The 26,832-nt window shown below is 34.4% G+C and overlaps 1 protein-coding gene and 1 long non-coding RNA gene across 2 annotated transcripts in view; one reads left to right on the top strand and one right to left on the bottom strand.

Moving 5' to 3' along the window:
* The window catches only part of LOC109613530 (uncharacterized), a 154,850-nt gene extending 141,464 nt beyond the window's left edge, over positions 1-13,386 (top strand). The window contains exon 5 of the long non-coding RNA XR_002195043.2: positions 13,128-13,386. This is a non-coding gene — a long non-coding RNA (uncharacterized LOC109613530). The remainder of the gene's footprint in view (positions 1-13,127) is intronic.
* The window catches only part of LOC101892460 (laminin subunit alpha-1), a 195,994-nt gene that overhangs the window by 23,471 nt on the left and 145,691 nt on the right, over positions 1-26,832 (bottom strand). The window lies entirely within an intron of this gene.

Raw genomic sequence — 26,832 nt, 5'->3', positions numbered from 1 at the left:
GAAACAAATTTCGTAAATATTTATTTGCTGTAATTATGAGTGATTTGTGATTACAATCTGCCAAACTGCATTCAGGCCTTCCATCGGCCTCCTTCTCACTCTGTGTCACTCGGCCACACATCACAGTGATCAGGTTTCTCTTTGAGATTAATGTGATTTATTTTTGTATCTTTAATAAAAAATCATGATTTTTTTGGGGTTGTGGTTATTCTCTTTCAATCTCTTGACTTGTCCTCCTCTAATTTAGCCAAAGATTATAAACGTCATGATAAGCCGGCATATTTCAGTTAAATTTTCATATTTCATGGTATTTATTTTTTTGATTGCCCGATATTTTGCCGTTCGTATTTTTTTTTTTTGGCTCGGTCTTGGCAGCAAAAAGCTGAAAAAAAAAATGCTACAATGATGATGAAGACTGACAGTTTAATTAAAAGCAAAAATTGTTGAAACAGTTTTTTTTTTCCGCGGCCGGTTGGTCAAAAAGTAAATATTTTGAAAACTATACGAATTGATGTGACTTGTGCCAAGTCATGGCGGGATGCCACAAAGAGAGGTGATCATGCTTAGCTAATTAGTCATGGTATTGGGTATTATTAAAAATTAATAATTCTTTTTTGAAAAAAATGTGTTGCATAACGCTTTTAGAAGTGGCTTCAATAGAAGCAAATTAAGGCAAATCTAGCAAAGATTCAGCAGGTCTTTTAATTATTTTTTTAAAAATAATTTATCAAAAAATTATTTCGTCGAAATTTAATGTATATCGAAAGTCTTGTCGAAATTTAGTGTCTATAGTGAATTTCGTCGAAATTTGGTGTCAATAGGAAACATCGAAATTTTTTGTCTATTTTAAATTTTGTCGAAAATTCAGTCACTATCGTAAATTTCGTCGAAATTCAGTGTCTATCGTCGAAATTTCGTCGAAATTGACTCTCTATAGGAAATTTCGTCGAAATTGACCCTCCATAGAATATTTCGTCGGAATTCACTCTCCACATGAAAAAATCGTCGAATTTCACTCTCTATAGGAAATTTTGTTGAAATTCTATTCTATATATATAGCGAATTTCGTCGAAATTTATTGAGAATTTCGTCAAAATTTAGTGTCCATTGTAAATTTCGTCGAAATTTAGTGTCTCTAGTAAATTTCTTTGAAATTAAGTGTATATAGTAGATTTCTTCGAAATTTAATGTCTATAGTAAATTTTGTCGAAAATTAGCATATATATTAAAATTCGTCGAAATCTTAGCGTCTATAGTAAAATTCGTCGAAATCTTAGCGTCTATAGTAAATTTTGTCGAAATTTAGCATCTGTGGTAAATTTTGTTGAAATTTAGTGCCTCTAGTAAATATTGTAGAAATTTATCGTGTAAGGTAAATTTTTACGAAATTTAGCGTCATTAGTAAATTTCGTCGAAATTTAGTCAATCTAGTCGACGTTTGATATTTATAGTAAATCTCGTCGAATTTTAGTGTTATTTCGTCAATTTTAAATGTTTAAAGAAAATTTCATTGATGATTTTAGTGAATTTCTACGAAATCTGTTTCAATTAATATTTTGCCTCCTTTTATAATTTATATAGAAAAATTCATCCAAATTTATAATTTATAGTACATTTCCCCTTCCATGTTGATATTCTTGCCAATACATGGTTGTAGACCTATTTTTTTTTCTTTTTCTTCTCTGTAAATATTTCCTATTTCGGCATTCTCCCACAAAAACCCCAAAAAACACTTCGTTTCAATCGAGTACGATCATAAAACGGGAAGCGGCAGCAGGGTTACGAGTCATTAACCAAACAAAGTTATGGCGCTATTCATCACTTTGATCTGAAAATTTCTGTTTGCATTGGGCTAGGCCATAAAATATTCAAAATACGCCAAATTCAAATAAAACACACAATGTTTGCGGACAGATGATGATGATGATGGTGATTCACACGAAAAAAAAATGATAAGTGGGTAATTGGAACAGCCCAAAATTAGAAGTCACAAAAGAAGGAGGCGGCTTTTGGGGGTAATAAACATTTATGTCTTAGATAAATAGTGCGCAAAGAGCAAAGACCTATACTTGCCATTTTTGTTCACACATTTTGCCTACAATGCCTATTGACTGTATCAGAGACTCTGTTTTTTTTTACAAATGATTGATTTTAACCCATTTTTAAAAATACGCTATTAACACCTCATTTAACACGCAATGAGCGTGTCAAGAACCAAACTGAACTGACTTCGCCACTTGTTTGTCATTCACTCATTCATGCTTCCATGTGGCGAAGAGCATTTATTTTAACGCTTCGAATTGTTATGCATCGATAATTGAACAACAATAATTTGTATGTGTGAATGCAAATGCGAACGCGAAAATGATGTTTCTGGTCTTAATAGTTTCGACACGACAACATCAAGTGTTAAATAAATATTTACAGCGCAAATTGCCATAAATTTTTAAACAACGGCTACACGAAATTTTCGGATGGAGGAAAAATTTTGAAAAAAGGAAGGAGTGAAATAATGAATTTAATATAAATTGTCAATTTCAACGAAATTTAAAATAAATAGGCAATTTCGACGAAATTTCCTATAGAGCGGCACTTTTGACGAAATTTCCCACAGAGAGTCAATTTCGACGAAATTTCCTATAGAGAATTAATTTCGACGAAATTTCATATAGAGAATTAATTTCGACGAAATTTCCTATAGAGAGTCAATTTCGACGAAATTGCCTATAGAGAGTCAATTTCGACGAAATTCTCTAAAGAGAGTCAATTACGGAATTTCCCCATAAAGAGTCAATTTCGACGAAATTTCCATAGAGAGTCAATTTCGACGAAATTTCCATAGAGAGTGAATTTCGACGAAATTTCCTATAGAGAGTGAATTTCGACGAAATTTCCTATAGAGAGTGAATTTCGACGAAATTTCCTATAGAGAGTGAATTTCGACGAAATTTCCTATAGCGAGTCAATTTCGACGAAATTTCCTATAGCGAGTCAATTTCGACGAAATTTCCAATAGCTAGTCAATTTCGACGAAATTTCCTATAGGTGATCAATTTCGACGAATTTTCCTATAGGGAGTCATTTCCGACGAAATTTCCTATGGAGAGTCAATTTCGACGAAATTTCCTATGGAGAGTCAATTTCGACGAAATTTCCTATAGAGAGTCAATTTCGACGAAATTTCCTATAGAGAGTGAATTTCGACGAAATTTCCTATAGAGAGTGAATTTCGACGAAATTTCCTATAGCGAGTCAATTTCGTCGAAATTTCCTATAGAGAGTCAATTTCGACGAAATTTCTTAAAGAGAGGTAATTTCGACGAAATTTCCTATGGAGAGTCAATTTCGACGAAATTTCCTATAGAGAGTCAATTTCGACGAAATTTCCTATGGAGAGTCAATTTCGACGAAATTCCCTAAAGAGAGTCAATTTCGTCGAAATTTCCTATAGAGAGTCAATTTCGACGAAATTTCTTAAAGAGAGGTAATTTCGACAAAATTTCCCATAGGGAGTCAATTTCGACGAAATGGTCAATTCGACGAAAATTACTATAAAATGTACATTTCGACGATTTGCTTTATATAGTCAATTTCGACTTCACTTCGATATAATATACCATAAATTGTCTATTCCGATTGATTTTTGTAAGAAACGCTCCTTCGTTCGCACATAGGTAAAATTCCCCTACCTCCTCCCATGAAATTATCATGTCTTGCTATAATTACCCCAGTTCCATTTGTCAATAAAAATATTTCAAATATTCCGATCACTATCAGACAACTCAGAGAAGAAATCTTATCACAGACAAGCCGTTGAAAAAAAAAACTTTTTAAATTCTTTACATTTTCCCTTCCAACAAAAAACGTTTTACAATTAATTTCCATTAAATGAATTGAATAAGAGAGTGAGAGTGAGAGAGAAAAAACTAACCAGACCATAGCCAATCCATTCGTTATAATTGTTTTGAAGCTTGAGCCTTAGTCAGCAGCTGAGGGTGTTGAGTTTTAGATCATGATCAATACCAAGGAAAAACCTTCATCGGTCCGTCTTTTGTCGGGCCATAATATTTTTTAGCAATAATATTATGAGCGTTTATGTTGTATTTGATCAAGAAAAACATAAATTATTTATAACACCAAAAACAACTATGCCGCCAACGCTGCTGCTACACAACGACCATACAGCAACACGAAAACAATAGCAGTAGCAAATGACAGGCAATAGTTTGGATGGCTGGCTGGCTGACTGGCTATCCAGTCTCCAAGACGACACCGACCAGCCAGCCAGCCAGCCAGTAGCCAAGTGGTAGGCGGAGGCGGCACTCCAATGGGAAACTTGTTAAGAAGCCTGCACTGAAGTGGAAAACTGTAATGCTTGTCGTACAAGCAGCATTAAGGCTACCGTTTTCATTTTCAATTTTGCCGCACGCTTGCTCTTGTCGTACGGTCCTCCTCCTCCCTTTTGGAAATCACTTCTTTTTTTCGTAAGATTTAGTTGGAGTTTTTTATGGCTGGCTGACTATACCACAGTAACCTTAAAAGCCTTCTTGTCTGTTTGGCGAACACGCCTTCATAGCACTTCATTTAATATTGAAAATTTGTATGGAACGCGGAACAGAGTGCCACTGCTGGCAACATTGCTGGATGGAGGAGATAGCCAGGCTGACCATAAAAAATACCCATAAATTTGTCTTGGGTTAAATTGACCGACAGCCTTTGGTGATTATGGGGAGCATGTTTTGTTTTTTTTTTTTCTTTCGATTTTAAGTGTTATGTTTAGTTTCTTTTTGGAATTGGTTTTAAAATCGATAATGGTTAGATATTTAGGCTTAAGGAATTAGAATTGAGACTTCGAAGTTTCCTAAATTTTAAATAATTGCCAATTTTTAAAACGAACGTGACAAGACACACAGAGTCATTTCCCTAATTGCTTGTCGAGAAAATACTAATAGCATTACTTCAAATTCACACCCATTAATTTGACCGACTGCTCGGTGAACAAAGGCATTCAACGCTCAAAAGCCCATAAGGGATTTATGTAATAGGAGGAATTGACTTTTACAGGGTGAGATGAATAAACTGCAACCAATTTTCAAACTGCTGTAATTTCTTAGCCACTCGTCCGACAGCTGTTAGCATTATTTCAGTGACAGCTCATCATTTTGGTGAGAATTTTCCATAAAAAAAGTTATTCGGGATGGAATTCAAGTGTGATTTCTTTATATTTGGCTGAAAAAGCACAAGTGGCTATCGTTAGAGCTCTCCAGCATTTAAATGTGAATTAATCATTTGTCTCTCGTAGCATCGCTTGTTACCGTGATACTGGTAGCGTAGCCCGACATCAAGGAAGTGGACGGAAAAAAACATCAACATCAGCAGAAAAATGGCAGATGATCTGAATATATCGCAATATTCAATTCGGCAAATATTGAAAAATGAGTTCGGGGTAAGGCCATTGAAATTTCAAAAAGTGCAAGAACTTACACCACAACAGAAAGAAAATCGGCTCAAAAGAGCTAAAGAGTTGCTTCGCCTGGGCGAAAGTGTTGAAATACCGATTTTGGTTTTCTCCGATGAGAAAACATTCGTTGTCCAGCAGTTTGTAAACAAACAAAATGATCTTGTTTACTTGCCAAAGAGGTCAGCTGAAAATGTGTACCTTCAGTTGGCCATGGTGATGGTGTGGGCCGCCATAACAGCCGATGGGTGCTCTCCGCTCGTATTAATCGACCGTGGCATAAGAAAAAATGCCGAATATTATCGCGAAAACATTCTGGAGGGTGTATTAAAGCCTTGGGCACGCAAACATTTTGGCCGCAGACCTTGGACATTCCAACAGGACTCAGCACAAATATTTAAATCTGTAAGAGCCTTTAAAAAATTTGGGAATCTCTGAAAGTCTCTGAAGAAATCGCAGGCTGTTAGGACTTTGCCGTTTGAAGGCCATAATTCGTGTCAAAGGTGACCAATTCGAACAAATCTAATTTTTTACTAAAATTTGATGCTATTTCCGACATTTTTTTCTTTCATTAAATAAATCTAAAAAAATGAAGAAATTGTGGCGTTTGACTTTGTTGCAGTTTTTTATCTCACCCTGTAAACCCAACTTTGTGTGGTCCAAGTTAAACTTTTCAGCTATGCTAATTGATAAGGAGGTACACCCTTCACCCCACTTTAAGGCCTTTTGGGTACTAATGGTTGTATGTCTGCACTTGTTGGTGGTGAGTGCCATTCACTTTAACAAAGAACCCCCAAAGTAATGCTCTTTTGGAGGTTTTGGATTGGGGGGAGGGGTTCCACACATTACATCTACTGGTAACATTTGCGTATGGTAAAGTGATTTTTCCCCCCAGCTTTGAAAACAAGCGACATGACAATTCCATATGTTTGTTTGTCGGTAGTTTTGTTGTTCGCCGTTTTTTTTTCTTTTCCTAGACTGACAGTTAAAAGTTCAATAGACACCACAAATCGTTACATTATGACGCCACCGCCACAACGTCAGTCACAACGTGTCTCCATCGAACAAACAACTGACTGATTTAAAGTCTTGGGTTACCACCAAGAGCGGCCACGGCGTCGGCCATAATCAAGCTTTGCCATTATTGTTGTTATTATGGCCTGACGACTTATGGCGTTAAATGGAAAATCGTTAATTTAACGCTTAACAATTTCTTGGGTAATTTAATTTGTCCAAGAGCTCAGCCGACCAGCTTTTTTTGTTGTCTACGCTGCTGTGGTTGCCGGTGAGGGAGTGTTAAACTTGATAAGCCATATTTGTCCGCATTGCTTTGCGAGCATGTTGTGGCCCAACTGTAAATTCCAAATGTCAGTTTATTGCACTGCATTTCAGTTGTTGCATAATAATTATTGAGACACAAATAAGCTTCGCCTCACCACCACCACCACGATCACCTCCGGTGTAAACCAGTGCCCGACCAACCAAAAACGTTGTTCACAAAACAATTGATTGATTGAATAGATCGTTTTTGAATTATTTTTGGTATTTGTGGTAAGCATGAAAGAAGTGTGAAATGGCCACTTCAAAACACCGACTCCAGGGAGTTGGAGAATTTCAGCGTTATGTTGTTAAGAGCCGAATAAGGTTATGAAATTTAGCTTAAAGTAATCAAAATTGACTATTGGCTGGGCAAACTTTTTTTAAATGGAAAATATGTTCATTTATTATTGATTTCTAGTTCTAGGCACTTGATTGCATGAGGCGCCCGAAAATCAAAAAAAACAAAAAAATATGGTGGCAAAAATATCGTGGTAACAGCTGGAAATCCGGTAACAAAAACTTTTCCTAAAAGTATGCTACACTCTATGACAAGGTGGCGCAAAAGTGATACTCCTATCAGAAAATGCAATAAATTTTACGATTGACCCCTGATGTCAGTTCTGTTTTGACATTTTTGTAGTAAACACATGCGAAGTATACATTAATAAACAATGTTACGCTACACTGTCCCAGAACGCAGAATATTGGTAACTTTGGCACAAAGTGAATTTCTTCACAGATTTCCTGGTCGTCGCCTCGAAGAGACTGGCACAACAAAAGATGCCGCTAGGCGGGGCAGACCCCGGAGTATCCGTTCTGCAGAGAATATTGCTGGTGTAGCCGAGTATGTCATTGAAGCGCCGTTGACATCGACCAGACAACGTGTCACGCAAAATGGGTATCAGTCGACGGTCTTTACAGCGATTTTTGTACAAGATTTGAAGATGTTTCCGTACAAATGGTGCATCAGCTGTTAACTGCTGACCTCCAATCACGTCTAACATGATGATGTTTCATCAAAAATAATCATGAGTGATGAAGCCCATTTCCATCTTAGCAGGTATGTAAATAAGAAAAATTTACAGTTTTGGGGCACTGAAAATCCGCGTGTAACCCACGAAGAGTCATTACACCCGCTCAAAGTCACTGTATGGTGTACTGTTTTCGCTGGAGGAGTCATCGGACCTTTTTTCTTCGATGACGGCACGGGCCAAACGGTTACTGTGAACGATGAGCGCAAAAAGCAATGATAAACCACTTCTTTTTGTCGCAAACTTGTTGAGTTGGGATTGGAAAAAATGTGGTTGGATCGGGAATCATGCGGCACACACTGCTCCCCGAGCGGCTAATTTTTCGTTTTGGCGATTTGCACTGGCCAGCATGATCGCCTAATTTGACCGCTGCAGTCTTCTTTTGAATTCGAGAGTTTATGTCAACAAGCCTCTTTCAGCTCTTTAAGACAATATCCATGAAGAATGTGTAGACCTATTGCCGGAAGTTTTGGCTAAGTGATGGAAAATGCCATAAAAGGGCTCAAATGACAATAAACAAAGCTGCCAAAAAACGCACGTTGGCGACACAGGCTATTGGCGTATTATCTTTTCTCTCTCTTGAAGGTGAATTCTCAGTTACGCTCACTCACTCACTATCAATTTAGTTTTGCACATCTTTGACCTAGAATCAGCTGAAGACCTTCTATGCTTCCACAAAGGAGGTGAATGCCTTCTATGGATCCATAGAAGAGCAGAAGCTCTTCTATGGTTCCACAGAAGAACAGTATGACTTCTATGGTTCCATAGAAAAGCAGAAGGTCTTCTACGGCCCCACATCCGAAGTGACGGCTTTCAATGGCTGCATAGAAGAGCTGAAAGTCTTCTATGGCTGCATAGAAAAGCTGAAGGTATTTATGGCTCCATAGAAGAGCTGAAGGTCTACTAAGGCTCATAGCAGAACTGAAAGTCTACTATGGTCTACTATAAGAAGGAAATAGTGCTTAAAATCTAAAATTTGGTGCGGAAATTTACTGAAATTGTACGAAATGTACTAAATGGTACTCCATTTGGTATTGGGTGAAGGAATATAGATAAAATACTAAAATTTCATATTTACATTACTGATGGTATTTGTGTTTGAGATTTGGCGGTGGCTTGGAAATGCGTCCTAAATTTGTACTAAAAGTACTAAATGGAACTAAACTTTGAATTGGGTGAAAAGATAGGGTCTGGAATCCTCAAAGTTGATATTTAAGTTTCTGTTGGTATCTGGAATTTAAATGTGGAGGTGGTTTGGGAAATGTATACTATAATTGTACGAAAAGTTCTAAGTGGTACAAGATTGGTTATTGGGTGAAGAGTAGTAGCTGGAAAGCCAGAATTTGATATTGAGGTCTTGTTGGTGTCTGAGATTGAGATATGGAGGTGGTTGTGGAAATATGTGCTATAATTGTACGAAAAGTACTAATTGGTACTTATTGTTGGTTGTAGTTTAGATATGGACGTGGAATTGAAAATGCGTTCTAAATTTGTAAGAATAGTATTAAATGGTACTAAATTTGGTGTTGGGTGAAGGGACAGAGCTGGAATCCTGAAATTTAACATTGAGAATAGATGTGAAATCCTTAAAATTGATTGAGCTGGAATTTCGAAATTTGTTATTGAGGTTTTTCTTTGTATCTGGTGTTGAGATTTGAGGTTTTAGAACTGTGCAACAATCTACAATTTTTCGAAAACTACAAATTTTGGATCACTGTTGGTGTCTAGAATAGAGATGTGGGGGTTGTTTTGGATATGCGTACTAAATGGTACTAAATTTTTAAAAAAAACTGAATTTCTGAAATTTCCTATTGAGTTTGGTTTCTAGGGCATACATATGGAGACGTTGACATAGTTTTGGACAGGAAAATTGGATGTGGATCCATTGTGCAATTGTATCTGCTAATATCCTCTCGAAAAACTTCAAAATGAAAGATTTTGAAAACTTTTTGGCGTAAAAGCTAAACATTTTGACTTTTCGCTGACGAATTAGCTGGCACTTGCTAGTTTTGTTTATAAAATTTAATAACCTAGGGTTAACAACACTGGAAACACTTTTTCAATTTTTTCCATCTTTATGAAAAAGATGTTTATAGGCTTCCCGAAAAAGTTTTCAACACCAGTACAATATAGGGTCTATATTTTTGAAATACAAAAAATAAGCCACTTCAAATCTCATCTTGAAATGCCTGTCAAAATAAACTCTAATTATTTGCCAATTTTACCAACAAAACCTATTTCCTCAAGCCAATATAAATACAATTCTAATTTCTAAGGATGACAGTAAAAAATATCAACGTCTCTCTGCCCACATTTAAAAATTGATCACAAATATCTCCCACTTGCAAACAACTTTACATACATCAACTAACGATAAATATTCATATTGGATATGAACATAAAGAAGAAGCAGACACAGAAAAAAAAACAAGAGTAAATACAACGTAATACACAAAAAAACCAACAAAAATAATCATCAAAATAAGTTTCAGACTGAGTGCGGACATGAAAAACCTGTTAAACGCATGCCAAGTGGGACGATTACCAAATATTGAAGGCACAAAAAGATTGGCAGACAAACAGACTTCTTCTAGCAGCAGCAGCACACGTTGCGATTTTTTGCTCTCCAAATGGTACAGACATACGGGCGATTGCCAAGAATTAGACACACGCACACACACACATACGCAGACAGAGTCACTTAATAATAAATTCACAACCGGAAAATGCCTAGAGAGAAAAAATTAAATAAAATTGAAAAAAAATATTGGGTAAAAAAAGTTCCGAAAAAATATTGCCCACAAAAATAGTACTAAATTACCAAATGATTCGGAAAATAATCACATAACGGTCTACATAATATGGATGTAAATGCATTTTGATATTGGCTATAGGTTCCTTCTTATTTGAGAAAAATATGTAAATAAAACATAAATAGCCAATATTCAGAGGATTCTATTTGTGGGGCATAAAATGTCCTAGGATCATCAATAAATTATGTTTTGGTATTAAGTTAACAACTGTACAGGGTGAAAAGGATGAAATAACTGCAACCAAATTCGGACTGCTGTCATGTCTAAGCCACTCGTCCGACAGCTGTTAAAAATATTCCGGTGACAGCTCATTATATTGTTTACAAGCGTACAAAAGCATTTTGGTGAGAATTTTCCAGAAAAAAGGCATTCGTGATGGAATTCATTTTTTTTTATTTTTTTATTTGGCAGGAAAACCACAAGTGATTATCGTTAGAGCACTCCAGCATTTAAATGTGAATAAATCTTTTGTGTCTCGTACCATCGCTCGTTACTGATACTGGTATCGTAGCCCGATGTCAAGGAAGTGGACGGAAGAACAAAAACAGCAACATCAGCAGAAATGGTTCGAAAAGTAACGAAGCGACTTGATCGAAACCCGCGTCGCATTGACGGAAAAAAAGCTCGTGAGCTGAAGATATCGCAATATTTCATTCGGCAAATATTGAAAAATGAGCTCGGGGTAAAGCATTGAAATTCCAAAAAGTGCAAGATCTTATACCGCAACAGAAAGAAAGTAAACTTAAAAGAGCTAAAGAGTTGCTTCGCTTGGCCGAAAGTGGAGAACTGCCGAATTTGGTGTTCTCCGTCTCTGATGAGAAAACATTCGTTGTCTAGCAGTTTGTAAACAAACAAAATGATCGCGTTTACTAGCCAAAGAGGTCAGCTGAAAGTGTGCACCTTTGGTTGGCCACCAGAACTCAAGCGCCGGCCATGGTGATGGTGTGGGTCACCATAACAGCCAATGGTCGCTCTCCGCATTAATCGACCGTGGCATCAGAATAAATGCCGAATATTATCGCGAAGATATTCTGGAGGGTGCGCAAACATTTTGGCAGCAGACCTTGGACATTCCAACAGGACTTAGCACGCGCCACCCAAGAATGGTTACAAAATGGGGTTCATTTCCATCACACAATGGCCACCAAATTCTTCGGATACCAGTCCGTTGGACTATTGTGTCTGGAGTATTTTGGAAAGCATGGTTGGCACTAAAAAATACCAAAATGTTGATCACCTCAAGCAAGCGCTTCGCCAGGAATGGGCCAAGATACCGCAGAGAAACTTTCGGGGAGCGTGTGATGGTTTCATTGGCCGTTTGAAGGCCATAATTCGTGCCAAAGGTGACCAATTCGAACAAATCTAAACTTATTCTAAAATTTGATGCTATTTCCGACTTTTTGCTTTCATTCAATAAAATTTAAAAGAAAATGTAAAAAATTATTGCGTTTGACTCTGTTGAAGTTTTTATCTCACCCTGTATATCTATATTATTTTGTAAATAGCGCTTCTACATTATATAAATTCAAAATGACAAAAATTGGGGAAATCAAAGGACGAAACGTAAAAAATTCTTGAAATCGGAGTTGTCATTAATATAACACATTCTCTATATCAACGATTTTGGATGTTATCCAAAGATCTCCTTCAGATATCTTTTATCTTCTATCCTAAATATTGTGGAAATATACCTCAAATAATAGGGGTCCCTTTGTATATTGTCAAAAATTGAAAAGGCGGTTTTAACGATCTACAAAGTTTCAAGTTTAAAAAACACGGTCAAATTAAAAACTTTTTCTGTCTCGAATTGCCACCAATTTTTCTCCAACAATGAGTTTTTTTTCCAAATCTTTGAAAAAATGTCAAATCTATTTTTGTTTCAAGTATCTCTTGTTCTTCTTCCACCTAATCCTATCAATATCAAATTATAATAAAATCTCAATTAATTAACCATTGTAAATATAAAAAAAATGCCACATTTATTTTGGTAAGTGTCAAGTCTATTGCAATACAAGAAAATGGGGAATAGACAGAGCAGCAAGCCAAAAAATCTTTTTTTTTTTTTTTTTGTATTTGAAGCTTTGTGTAGCTCTGCTTGCACGATTGCAACATCACACCGCTAAGTAGCTAATTATGTCTGCCGCAGTCTGCAGTTTCATTCAGCCAAAGGGGTTAGCGCGCAGAGGTCACATCTTAAGACGATAACAAAATTGTTTTCATACAATAAACAAATAAATAATGTCGAAAAAAGCGGCTGGTAATGCACAATGATTTATGATATGAAGTTTGGAAATAAATAATTAATAGTTGAAAGAATTTATATTGTTAATAGCCTACCAGCATCTTAAAAATATAACTCAGCTACGCTGAATTGAAGTTTTATTTTGAAAAACCATTGATAATTGGGAATTTGTTAAAAAACAAAAAAAATGCTTTTCAATTTAATAAAAGATGCCTTAACTTGCAAACTAATAAAAACATTTTTTTTTTCTTTTTTCTTTATAGATACAAACTTCTACGCGATGTTTGCAGATATGAACTCTTTAAATTATCTATTTTCTCAATTAAAGAAAATGGGTTTCCAGACTTCCCCCTGAAAAATGTATGCGTCCAGAAACAAGGTATCCACCTTAATTTTGCGAAGCAAAGTGCGTCAATAGCCTTGGATAGTAACGGCACAAAAGGAAACTTCAAAAAATATGTAGATATCAGTTTTTTATAATTAATTTCGACCAACTCTTTTTTTGCCCACAATCACATTAATTTCAAATAAAAATTGTACTTTTATAGTGAAATAAAAAAAATAATAATAATAAAATTGTTTGTTCACAAAAATTTGTTATAATTTCATTGGTTTGAAATGGTAAGTATGAAACCATCCCCGATCCTTAAATAGATTAAAAAGGTTCCAAATTTGAAAGTTGAAGGAAATGCAAAGCATATCTTAGGGCGCAAAATATTAAATGAGCAAATTTTTTCCCTTTTACAACACTGGTTAAGACTTGATTACAGCGCCATCTATTGATGGGTATGATTCGGTTTTAGCAAATATTTCTTTTACTTTAATTTTTAAAAGCATAGAACTTTAGAGCCAATGATGCTATAAAGACCAGCTATATGCCTTTTAAAAGAGTAGACAATCTTTTTTCCAAATTTTATGTCAAATCTAACAAACTGATAGATTAAAGACGGCGGAGATACAAAATTAACCTTCAAATCCCAATATCACAGTTTCACATTCATATTTTTTGAAATGTTGCCATTTCAGAAGAAAGTCAAAGTTTTTCCCTTTTATATGACACTAATTTAATGAATATATCTCCAATGGTTAAAAAGTTATAGAAAAAAGAAAACACCTTTAATTTTTAGCGAACCACTTTCAAATCTAGTCGCTCAATAGATGGCGTTTGTGTCGGGCCACTTTCCAATTCTTAACCAGTGTTGTAAACCGACCAAAATTCAAGTGTTTTTTTTTTCTTTTTAACCATTGGAGGTATTTTAATTTATTGGAGATAATTTAACCATTGGAGATATTTTAATGAAATTGGTGTCGCAAGAAAGAGAAAATGTCGAACTTTCGTTTGAAATAAATAAATTGATAAATATGTGACTGTTTTTATGTTAATTTTACAAAGCCTATAACATGCGAATGATTAATGCTGTAAACCCAAAATTGGTGTCATTTGAAAGCTTTGATAATCTTCTTTCCAAACAACAAGCAAAATTTGTGAGAAAATTAAAGATTGAGCGCTGAACTTCCAAAATATTATTAAAATCCAAATATCACAATCACAAGGCCATATTTTTAGAGATGTCTCTATTTCAGAAGAAAGTCAAACATTTTCCCTTTAGTATGACACTAATTTCGTGAATATATCTCCAATGGTTAAAAAGTTATGGGAAAAAGAAAACACCTTTAATTTTTAATGAACCACTTTCAAATCTAGTCGCTGAATAGATGGCGTTAGTGTCGGGCCACTTTACAATTCTTAACCAGTGTTGTAAAACTAACAAAAAATAAGTATTTTTTATTTTTACCATAACTTTTTAACTATAGGATATATTTTAATGAAATTGGTGTCGCAAAAAAGAGAAAATGTATGACTTTCATTTGAAATAAAGAAATTGATAACAAATTAACAATGATACTGTGAAATCAGGAGCTAAATTATACATAACAGAACTTTTAAACCTACAAATGTATTAAAACCAAATCAAAGTGTACTGAAAGCCTAGACGATCCTTTTTAACATTTGAAGTCAATTTATAAAAAAAAAATAATTTTAAGCAGCAGGGTTAAAGAATGTCCTAAAAATACTGGTTTCACAGTCTCACAGCCACATTTTTAGCATTTTTTTTATTTCACCAGAAAGCTAGACATTTTCCCTTTCATGTGACACCGATTTCTTTAATACATATCCCATAGTTGCAAAGTTATGGTAAAAAGAAAAAAACACTTGAATTTTGGTCGTTTTACAACACTGGTTAAGAATTGGAAAGTGGCCCGACACTAACGTCATCTATTGTGCGACTAGATTCGAAAGTAGTTCGCTAAAAATTTAAATGTGTTTTCTTTTTTCAATAACCTTTCAACTATTGGAGATATATTCATGAAATAGGTGTCATATGAAAGGGAAAATGTTTGACTTTCTTCTGAAATAGAGACATCTCTAAAAATGTGGCTTTGTGATTGTGAATTTGGGATATTATTATTATATTGTAAGTTAAGGGTTTAATCTATCATTTTCTCACAACAGTTGCTTGTTTTTTGGAAAGCAGATTATTAAAGCTTTTGAATGGCACCAATTTGAAGTTGATAACACTATTCTTTTAAAAATTATAGGCTTTGAAAGAGCAACATAAAAATTGCACCTGCCTAGATCGAATCATGTCACTCAATAGATGGCGCTGTCGATAAGTCTTAACCAGTGTTGGAAAACGACATAAAATGAAATATTTTTCCGTTTTTTCATAACTTTGCAACTATTGGACATATTCTAAAGAAATCGGTGTCAAATGAAAGAGAACATATTTAACTTTCGAGAAAAGAGATTTGCTTAGAATGGGAAACTGAGACTTTGTAATCAGTCCTTTTGAGATTATTTTTGACTCTGCTGCTTGATATTTATTTTATTAAATAAAAAAACAATAAAATCTAAAAAATCTCCGATAGGTTTAAAGTTATGGTAAAAAGAAAAAAATGGTAATAGAAAAAAATAGTTGTAAAGTTATGGTTTAAAGAAATAACATTTAATTTTTGTCGTTTTACAACACTGATTAAGACTCGACGTCAGCGCCATCTATTGATCGACATGATTCGATCTAAGCAAATATTTTTTTCAAGTTAATGTTAAAGTCTATTATTTTCGAACGAATAATGCTATCAACACAAAATTAGTTTCATTCGAAAGCTTTAATAATCTTCTTTCCAAATAACAAGCAAAATTTGTGAAAAGTTTATAGATTAAGCGTCTAATATCAAAATTAGTATTAAAATCCCAATTTCACAATCACAAAGCCATATTTTTACAGATGTCTTTATTTCAGAAGAAAGTCAAACATTTTCCCTTTCATATGACACTAATTTCGTGAGTATATATCCAATAGTTAAAAAGTTATGGAAAAAAGAATTAACCTTTAATTTTTAGCGAACCACTTTCAAAGCTAGTCGCTCAATAGATGGCGTTAGTGTCGGGCCACTTTCCAATTCTTAACCAGTGTTGTAAAACGTCCAAAATTCAAGTGTTTTTTCTTTTTACCATAACTTTGCAACTATCGGGGATATTTTAATGAAATTAATGTCGCATGAAAGGGAAAATGTCGGACTTCCGTTTGAAAAAAAAGAAAATGATAAAAAATTAACGGTGAGGCTGTGAAATCAGGAGTTAAAGTATACATAACATAACTTTTAAACCTACAATTGTATTAAAACCAAATCGAAGTGTACTGAAAGCCTCGACGATCCTTTTTAAAATTTGTAGGCAATTTATAAAAAAAAAAATAATTTCAAGCAGCAGGGTTCAAGAATGTCCCTAAAATCCTGGTTTCACAATCAGACCGTCAAATTTTAATCAATTTCTTTATTTCACCAGAAAGCTAGACATTTTCCCTTTCATGCGACACCGATTTATTTAACATACCTCCGATAGTTCCAAAGTTATGGTAAAAAGAAAATACATTTGAATTTTTGCCGTTTTACAACACTGGTTAAGAATTTGAAAGTGGCCCGATACTAACGCCATCTATTGTGCGACTAGATTTGAAAGTCGTTTGCTAAAAAATGAAAGATGTTTTCTTTTTCTCATAACTTTTCAACTATTTGAGATATATTCATGAAATAAGTGTAATATGAAAGGGAAAATATTTAACTTTCTTCTGAAATAAAGACATCTACACAAATGTGGCTTTGTGATTGTGAAATCGGAATTTTCATATGAAATTTATAGTGACATTTTGTGTGGAATAGTTCATCTTTTGATACTTTCCGTTTTTAATGAAATTCTATGTTACTTTCATGCTTTATCTTGAAAAAAGGCTAGAGAAATTTTGACATATTTTTATGTTGCAAAAAAACAACATGCCTGTATATTTGATATATAATGGAAATTGATATATCATCTCCGGGGTGGCTTATAGTGAAATTTGATGAAGAATATTTTCGCCTTTGATGTCATCCTTCTAAAATGTTGGCTAATAGGAGAGTTTTTCATAAACTCACGGATTCTATAGGATCTATAGCAACATTTCATGACGAATAATTTTGTAGAACATTTTGATTTACAATAATCCTGTCTTAAGGGAAAAAAAGACCACTTAGATGTTTCGCTTGAGGTTTAAAAATTTTGACCTAGATAGTCCTCGTGCCAAAAAAATATACTAATGGTCTGCTGTACTACAATGACTAATTGTCCCTTTATGATATTGAAAAAATGGCAGATTCTAGGAATATTAGGAATATATATTCCACATATTAAAAAAATATATATATGGAAGAGGGGAGAGCTTGCCCCCTCTCATTTCTCTATTTTGCAATGTAAACCTTCGCGTCTTCTTGTTTATACCCTCAGCCATATGCCTAGAGAGGGCATTTAACAGTTCCAAAACGTGCCTCATCGAAATAACGGTTATAGAGTCTGGATCTCATTAGACAAAATCCGTTTCAAGACATTTGGAGTCGATCTAGGAATGTCCATCTGTCTGTCTGGCTGGTGCGCACGATAAGACTCGAAGGGATTTGGTCCAAACTTAGTACATCGTAATATTATGATCAATCTCAGATCGAGTTCGGAGATGGGCAACATCGGTCTACTTCTTTGCCCCACTAAGGGCAATATTTTGAATACCCATGAAGTTCATAGAAACGCGAAATTAATATCCGATTCCATTCAGACATGACACATCTCAATATTTCTATCAACACAAGATCTGTTATAAATCGGACCATTCCTTCTGGCACGTTCCCCACAAACGTTTTGAATAACCAAAACGATTATAAAAACCGAAATAAGCATCCGGTTCTCTTCATATTTCATACATCCCATTACTTCTACTAACATAAAATCTGCTGTGAAGGGATGGGATATATCGGTCCACTTCTTCTGCTACCTCTCCCACAAAGGGTCAAAATTTTGAATGTCTATGAAACTAGTACAACACGAAATTAACATCGATCCCTCTCAGACTTGGTACATCTCAGTATTTCCATCAACACAAGATCTGTTATAACGATGGTAGAGATCGGACCATTTCTTTAGTACCTCCCCCACAAAGGTTCAAAGTTTTAAATAACTATAACGATAATAAAGTTCGAAATAAGCATCCGGTTCTTTTCATGTTACACACATCACAATATATTTATTAACCCAAGGTTTGGTGTGAAGATGGGATATATCGGTCTGCTCCTTCTGGTACCTCACCCACAAAGGGTCGAAATTTGAATAATTATTACTCTAATAAAATGTGATGTAAGAGCCCGATTGTCTTAAAATTATACACATCATAATATTAACCCAAGGTCCGGTATGAGGATGGAATATATCGGCCCACTCCTTGTGGTACCACTCCAACAAAGGTCAAAATTTTGAATGTCCATGAAGCTCAAAAAAAAAAAGCGAAATTAACATCCGATCCCATTCAGACTTGGCACATCTAAATATTGCCATCAACACAAGACGATTTCTTCTGGTACCTCCCCCACATAGGGTTCAAGATTTTGAAAAACAAACTCTCAAAGAATGCGAAATAAGCATCCGACTCTCTTCAAATTTTACACACACAAATATTTTTGCTAACACAAGATCGGTTGTCTATATCTGGTACCTCACTGACATTTTCTAAAAATTATCACATGTTTCATATAAATTGAACGAAGTAGCCAATATTGTCCAAACCTGGCACGTCGCATTGTTTATATCATATTTATTTAGGTCCGATACGAAATGGATAATATTGGCCCAGAAGGTCAAAAATTTGAATAATCAGAACTTAAGTCAAAATATATTTAAGTAGTCGAATTTTGGCTGAGGGTAAACATCTATCGGCAGAACTTTTTTACTTGTTTAGTTCTACTTTCAAAATCTATTGGGGATTTCCTGTAATTATTCAAAAAAAATAATAATAATAATAATTTTGTTGTACAGTGTTATTTTTCGGAAAATAATATATAAAAAATATAAATTTGTTAACCCACAAAATCCCATTAACCTTACATGTCAAAAACTTCAATAATACCTAGGCCACAAAAGAAACCAAAAAAAAAACGTAGATATAAAATCAGCATATCATGAGTTGGCTGAATGGCAGTCATATCCAACCAAACATCCAGTCATACCAAACATTCATACGTTCATGTTTGATGTTGGTCAGGAAAAACCAGTTACTAACAACTGCATTTCATTGAGATTTGTCTGAAATGGAAAATCGTGATTTTATTTCCTTGGCCAGACAATGAGATTTGTAATCAAAAAAATAGCAACAACAGAGATATCCTTGGCTACCCAAACCCTTTTGCCGGGGCAACAACAAACAAAGACATAACATTTTTTTGTTTCCAGCCAGAGACAGTTAAGTCGTGTTTGTTTTGATTTTCCTTTATTGAGGCCAAAAACGAACGAAAAAATATTGAAACTGACATTTTCTAAGCCCACACAAATGACAAGAAATTAAAGTTCATTGCCGATTGCGAAGAAAAAACCAAATATCTAAAGGAATTTGCTTGCTTACCCCTTTGCCGATTGAGTCGTGGATCTGGTGTGGCCGTTATTACACGATGTGGCACTAGACGTACTCCTGGTGGACAGGGTATGGGCCCAATGTTACGATAGACCACTATATCGGTGACCACATGATTTTGATTTTGTATGGAGTGTTGTTGGGCCGGTGGGGCCGAGGGTGGATATTTAATTTCATGAATGTTGGTGGTATTCACACCGATATAGTGTTTGATGTTCGTGGTCGAGGTGGAGGTGGGATAAAATCTCGTACCATTGCTGCCATACAAAGACGTTGGCTGCTGTTGCGGATTCTGGAGATGATGATGCTGTTGATGATCTATGGTCGAGGTTACACTAATGGTCGACGAGGGTATTTGGACACTTTGTTGTTGATACTGATGCTGCCGCTGATAGGTGCGATTCGAATAGGAAAACTGCTGTTGCTTCTGATGCATATAGGGATTTAATTGATAGCTATGTGTTGCCGAACTGGAACTGAAACTGGTGGGCAGTGTGGGTTGCGCCGCTGGCAGGCGTGGTGAGGTGGATGAGGAGGACACCACCAATGGTCTTAGTGTGGCTAAATTTTTCTTTGGTATGATGTTTGTTGTATTTGTATGGCTAGCAGTTTGTACGGGTCTCTGGTATTTTCTTCGTTTGCCCTTCGTGTATCGGGTGGTCACGGGGGGTCGTGTGGCGGAGCCAGTTCGTTTTGTGGAATTGCTAAGCATATTGTGATGATTATGATGTTGTTGGTGTTGATGATGATGGTGGTGCTGCTGATTGGGTTTGCGTCTTAGCTTACGTTTCGATGCAACCAAATTATTGTTATTGTTATTATTAATGTTGCTGTTGTTGTTGTTGCTATTGCTGGCTGCATAATTTTGGCGTATTAAATGATTTTGTTGTTGATTATAACTATTATTTACACTAATACTACGTGTGGATTTTTGGGCTTTTGAAAAGCTGTTGTTATTGGTTTTAAGGTTGCTGCTGCTGCTATTCCCGTGTGGTGTTGTTGTTAAATTTGTTGTTACATTTGTTGTTGTTGTAATTGTATTGGCTTCAACACTTATTTTAATAACATTTAAATGATATAGAATATTCACTAAGCAGACTAGTATCACCAATATTTTCAACATTTTATTGTGATAGACGCCCCGCAGGGGTGGCAGTTTTCGTTTTCGTCGTTTTTGCAAATGCTTGGGAAACGTTTTTTCCGGCATTTTATTGTAGCTGTTGGTTTTGAAACACATTTGTTTGTTTTGTTCACACTTTGATGGGTTTTTTTGCTTTATTTTGGGATTTTGTTTTTTTTTTATTTAACTACATAATCTTTGTTTAAATAGTTCGCTTTTTTTAGAAAATATGAGGATCTCCCTTGCTTTTCTGTAATATCGGGAAATGAGGGGTGGGCTTAAAATCAAGTTTTCCACAGAATTTATAGTTCTGGAATAAGTTCGATTTTTTTTTGGAATTTATCTAAGATAGTGGGTAGTTTTTATTATGGAAGTAAGGTTCTCTCAATTTTCATATCGTCCTCCATGTTAAAAATTCAATTACACTGTACAACAAAAAATAATTCCTGGGAAAACATGGTGAAAACCCTCGCAATAACTAAAATCTGGGTGTATACCTCTATGTGAGCTGTGTGAAAAATAATAACTCAGTTGGAAAATACGTTTTAAAAGAAGAGGATAGAAAAGCTATATCAAAGAATTTAACACTAAGAAGAAACCAATCTAATCTATTTCCCTATCATAGATATTCGAAATATCGTAAAAACAAATTGAAATAGGGTAAGTGTACCAGTAGTCGGCACCTTTATGATTTTCGCGTTTTTAATCGCTCAGAATTCTGAATGGAAATTTTCAATTATTACAAAGTTAATTTATTCAGATTCGAAATTTTGTTTAGTTTTTGCAATAATAAATAAAGTTTTAATAACATTTTATTAAATTTCATAAATTTGTAGTTTTATTAAAACAATGCTTTTTTGCCAGTAGTCGGCACCACTTGCCAATTGTCGGTATGGCATGTTCCAACAGTCGGCATACCAATTTTGTTGTAAGCATAATTAATAATAATAATAAATTAATTCATTAAAATATAATATTTTTGTTTTGTTAAACTTATTCGACGTCTTTATTGTACTTTTCTTAAGAATATGGATTGTTGAGGACGTTCACAGACAAAAATGTAATTTTTATTAGAATAAATCATCTTTTCTTACCGAAATTGTACACAAAGATAGCTGACAATATGTTTGAAGTAAACAAAATACATTTAGTTATAATAGTTTCATTTATTTGGGCTTAAAAATAAAAAGTGCCGACTACTGGGACATGCCGAACTTAGGCACACTTACCCTATAAAGAAATTTTTAAATTCTGACCTCAAGTCACACGAAAAACCAGAAGAAAATACAATAACGCAAATTTCCAAACTTTGCCGGACTCATTGTTACCTGAGGGCTATACAAAAAATGGATCGATATGACCAATATTCTGTACCAATAATTTTGGATGTAGTTCAAATATCTCTAATCTAATCTACATAAAGGCCCTAACAACGTTTGGCCTAGAAAAACGATACCCTCTAGGGTTTTCTAGGGTTCTCTAGGAATTTTCCATTCCATTTTCTAGACTGGATGTCGGACAGTAAAATTTTAGGAATACTAGCAGCAAATTGGAAAAAAGTGCTAAATTGAAAAAAAGAAAGAAGGTGGATAATATTTTTTCATATTGAATATAGAAATTTCTTTTCTTCAGAAACTCACAATAAAATTTGATCTAGAATATCTCTTCGTTTGACACTTTCTCTAAATAAATTAGAAAAAAAGGTACAGAAAGACAGAAAGTTAGGAAAAAGTGAAATGTATTCAAAAATACATAAGTTTTTGTTAAAAAAAATTTTCGATTGTTTGAATATATTTTGACTTCTGTTATGATTATTGTTGACCCTCTATGGGGTAAAGGAATGGGCCAATATTGGCCATTTTGTTTCGGACCTAAATAAATATGATATAAATATTGCGAAGTGTCAGAGTTGGACTATATTGGTTACTTCTTTCACTTTATATGAGATATGTGATAATTTTTAGAAAATGTTAAAATGTGCTTGAGGTACCTGATATAGTCGACCGAAGTACTCCATTTTCATACTTCATCAAATATAGATAAAAATACAGGTATGGGCAAAATTACAAGAAAAAAGATCATTTGTATCCAATTTTATGTGAAATCATAAATTCCGATAAATTCTATATTCATCTCAAGTTTCTGGTTAAGAGAAATGTTAAGATACTGCAAATTGTAAAGAATCGCCGACTTGTTTTACAAGTTATGATAGATATAAGTATGGAAAATTGCGATCCTTTGTAGGTGCGGGAGAAAGGGTTGGTATATATCTATCATCTTCACAACAGATATTGCATTCGCAAAAATATTTGGATGTGTGAAGTTTGAAGAGAGTTGGATGCTTATTCCACTTTCTTTGATCTTTTTTTCAAAATCTTGAACCATATATGGGGTTAATACCAGAAGAAATGGTCCGATCTCTAACATATTTATAACAGATCATGTGTTGATGAAAATATTGAGATGTGCCAAGTCTGGATGAAATCGGATGTTAATTTTTGCATTTTATGAGCTTCATCGAAATTCAAAATTTTGACACTTTGTGTGGAGATACCAAAAGGAGTGGACAGATATATTCCATCTCAATAAAAATATTGTGATATTTTATAAGAGTTGTAATTATTGAAAATGTTGACCCTTTGTGGGGGATGCACTCGATGGAGAGGACCGATATTATCTATCCACCTGACCTAGAATTAATGATAACATTAAGATTTACAAAATTGGATCATCCTTTCTCCTTCCATGCAGTAAATTATTTTCTTTGAAAAATTCGACCTTTTGTGGGGGGGGGGGGGGGGAACCAGAAGAAGTGGACGGATATTATCCATCTCCGAACTCAATCTTAGTTAAATAATAATATTACGATGTACCAAGTTTGGACCAAATCGGATACTCCCTTCGAGAGTTATCGTGCATACCCATCCAGACAGACATCGGACATCGCAAGATCGATTTCAAATCTTCTGAAAGGGATTTTGTTCAAAGATACCTAGGGTCTAAAACCGTTATTGCTATGAGACATGTTTTGGCCGTATCTCCAGCTATATAGCTGTGGGTATAAAAATCGCCAAAAAGACCGCTTTGGCGACTCGCTACAAGGTTTGACCAAAATAATGTTATTATCTGCAAAATTGCCGATTACACTATGTACCTGAATTTACAGAGAAATCGAATCCGAAAATATTAAAAAATAGTGGAAACGTAAACATTCAGAACGCCGATGCACGTTAATTACATTATTTTCTTAAATATCAGGGCTACAATAAATTTTAGACCCAAATTATACAAAATCTTTGATCACAAAACTGAGGGTGGCTTTCAATGCAACATTTTAAAAATCCGATCAATGGCGTTGGATAAAAGCACCTACAACTATCACTTAAATGGTCCTAATTCGATATATGTTTTCAACATATATCTTTCTCTAGGGATCATTCAAACAACAGTGGCAAAAATAATCCTCGTGTTTTTATCTGCAAAACTGCCGAAGATACCCTATACCTAAAATTAGCAGATTCTCAGGAATTTGAATCCGAAAATTGAAAAAAAGTAAAGAGGAGAGAACTTGCCCCCTCTATTTAAACGTGTTTTTTATTTTTAGCTCTATTTCCATAATCTGCAGGATTTTTTCTGTAATTATTGAAATCATTTAATATTGTCGCACAGAGTTATGATCAAATCAAATGTACTCGAGATCCCTAAAATATTCGATATATGTATACGGTCGATGTGGTAACCCTCCCCCTGTCATGTTATTTTAAAATGAATTCATCCGCCAAAATTTGACTTTCGTAAAATTAAACATTTTAACTAATCATAACTATTTTGAATGGTTATATAAGCCCCTGATTCTACCCAATCTTCACACAAATAAAATATTTCTACCAAAATTAATTCTAAACTAAAATTAAGATTTGTCATTCCCCTCATTCCGGTGCCAAAATTTAAGAATTGTCTTCTAATAAAAATCATATACCTCGTCAGAAGCGTAGGTAGTATCCCATTTTCTGAAATACTATTTATTTCAACAATGTTTTTTTTATTCCAATTTTAATTTTTCATTGAAAAATCATTCACCCATGTGTTTTCCCTTTCACTGCTTTCAGCAGCAATTATTTATCTAAACCATTTCATAATAGCAAATTAATTAATTGTATTTCTAAAATATTTTGAAATATTCTAATTGGTCATTGGCTCAAGTGTTTTTCCCATGTAATCTCCAACTAAACTAATTGATTTCAATTTTGTGATGATATTTTGTTTATTTTATTAAGCGCCTTCCAGATGATCATATGACCGACTCCATTATTTGAAACAAAATATCCGTATTGAATTGGTGGTCATTGCTTTCCAGTGTTTATTTTATGGAACAAAACACATAAAACAACAATTAAATGCAATTAATTATTTATTTTGCTTTCAAATTAGTCGAATCGAACTGATGGACTGACCATCAAGCCCTATTGGAATTTCCTTTTTTTGAAAACAAACAAAAGAAATACTTTCAATATTATGAAATTTCGGTGGTCAAGTGTTTTGATCGATTACAAAATAATTGAAAATTTCCCAATATTAAGAACAAATGTTTAAATTAAATGACTTTTATATTTTCTAATACTTTTGTTTATATTGCGTATCTGAATTTTCTAATTTTATTTTCTATAAAATAAAGAAAAAATCACTTTGGAAATAATGTATTTTTAATAGCCCACCATCACCTTCGAAGTAGTGGCACAGTTTTGCTGGCCCAAAATCTCCAACTGTTTTCCTGCTCCGTTGGGTGTTAAGATGTAATTACACAGTAATTATTCGTTTGTTTAATGAAGGCCTTCAGAAGGCCTCTAAACAAATTGTAAATAATTATTTGCCCAATTTCAAGTCAAATAAAAAAAATAAATTAAAATCAAACATTAATTTCCTAAATTGCAAAATTTTTTGTTTCCATAAATGATTTATTTAAAAAAAAATGAATTAACGTTTGTTTTAAGCCTCAGGGGTTTTTTAAAAAACAAGTAACATATGAGTTGTACAAATGTAATTGATGGCTATTTCGAAAGTATTGACGGAATAGAGTTGATATTAGTCCTCTAATTTGCTATTTCGAAAGGGGTTTATAACCCCAAATTTATATTGGGCAATTATAATAGCCGAATTGCCAGTTTTTAGTTACGAGAGGTTATTCAGAATTCAGGATCTGAATTTTCCTTGCCTTTCTCACACACCAAACGACACCTGCAATTATATTGCTTAATGTAAATCAGGAATCCATATGTTTTCTTTAAAAAATTTTCTTCTGGAAATAACAGTTTTAACCCCTTACATACACTTGGATATTTAGGGTTAAAACGTCCTTAACCCATTCTTGCCCAGAAACCCACTTTTCATAGTATGAAGGTGCGGTAGTGATATACTGTGCCCAGTGGTACATTTCGACTTTTGTGTCTCGTACCATCACTCGGTACCGTTATACTGGTAGCGTAGCCCGACCTCAAGGAAGTGGACGGAAGATAACAGCAACATCAGCAGAAATGGTTCGAAAAGTAAAGAGGCGACTTGATCGAAACCCGGATCGCAGTGACCGAAAAATGGCTCGTGAGCTGAACATATCACAATATTCTATTCGGCAAATATTGAAAAATGAGCTCGGGGTAAAGCCATTAAAATTCCAAAAAGTGCAAGAACTTACACCGCAACAGAAAGAAAATAGATTCAAAAGAGCTAAACAGTTGCTTCGAAAGTGGTGAACTGCTGAATTTGGTTTTCTTCGATGAGAAAACATTCGTTGTCCAGCAGTTTGTAAACAAACAAAATGATCGTGATTACTTGTCAAAGAGGTCAGCTGAAAATATGCAACTT

Source organism: Musca domestica, unplaced genomic scaffold (assembly GCF_030504385.1).
Source record: "Musca domestica strain aabys unplaced genomic scaffold, Musca_domestica.polishedcontigs.V.1.1 32, whole genome shotgun sequence".
In the NCBI taxonomy this organism is placed as follows: domain Eukaryota; kingdom Metazoa; phylum Arthropoda; class Insecta; order Diptera; family Muscidae; genus Musca; species Musca domestica.
This window is presented reverse-complemented; position numbering and strand designations above follow the sequence as displayed.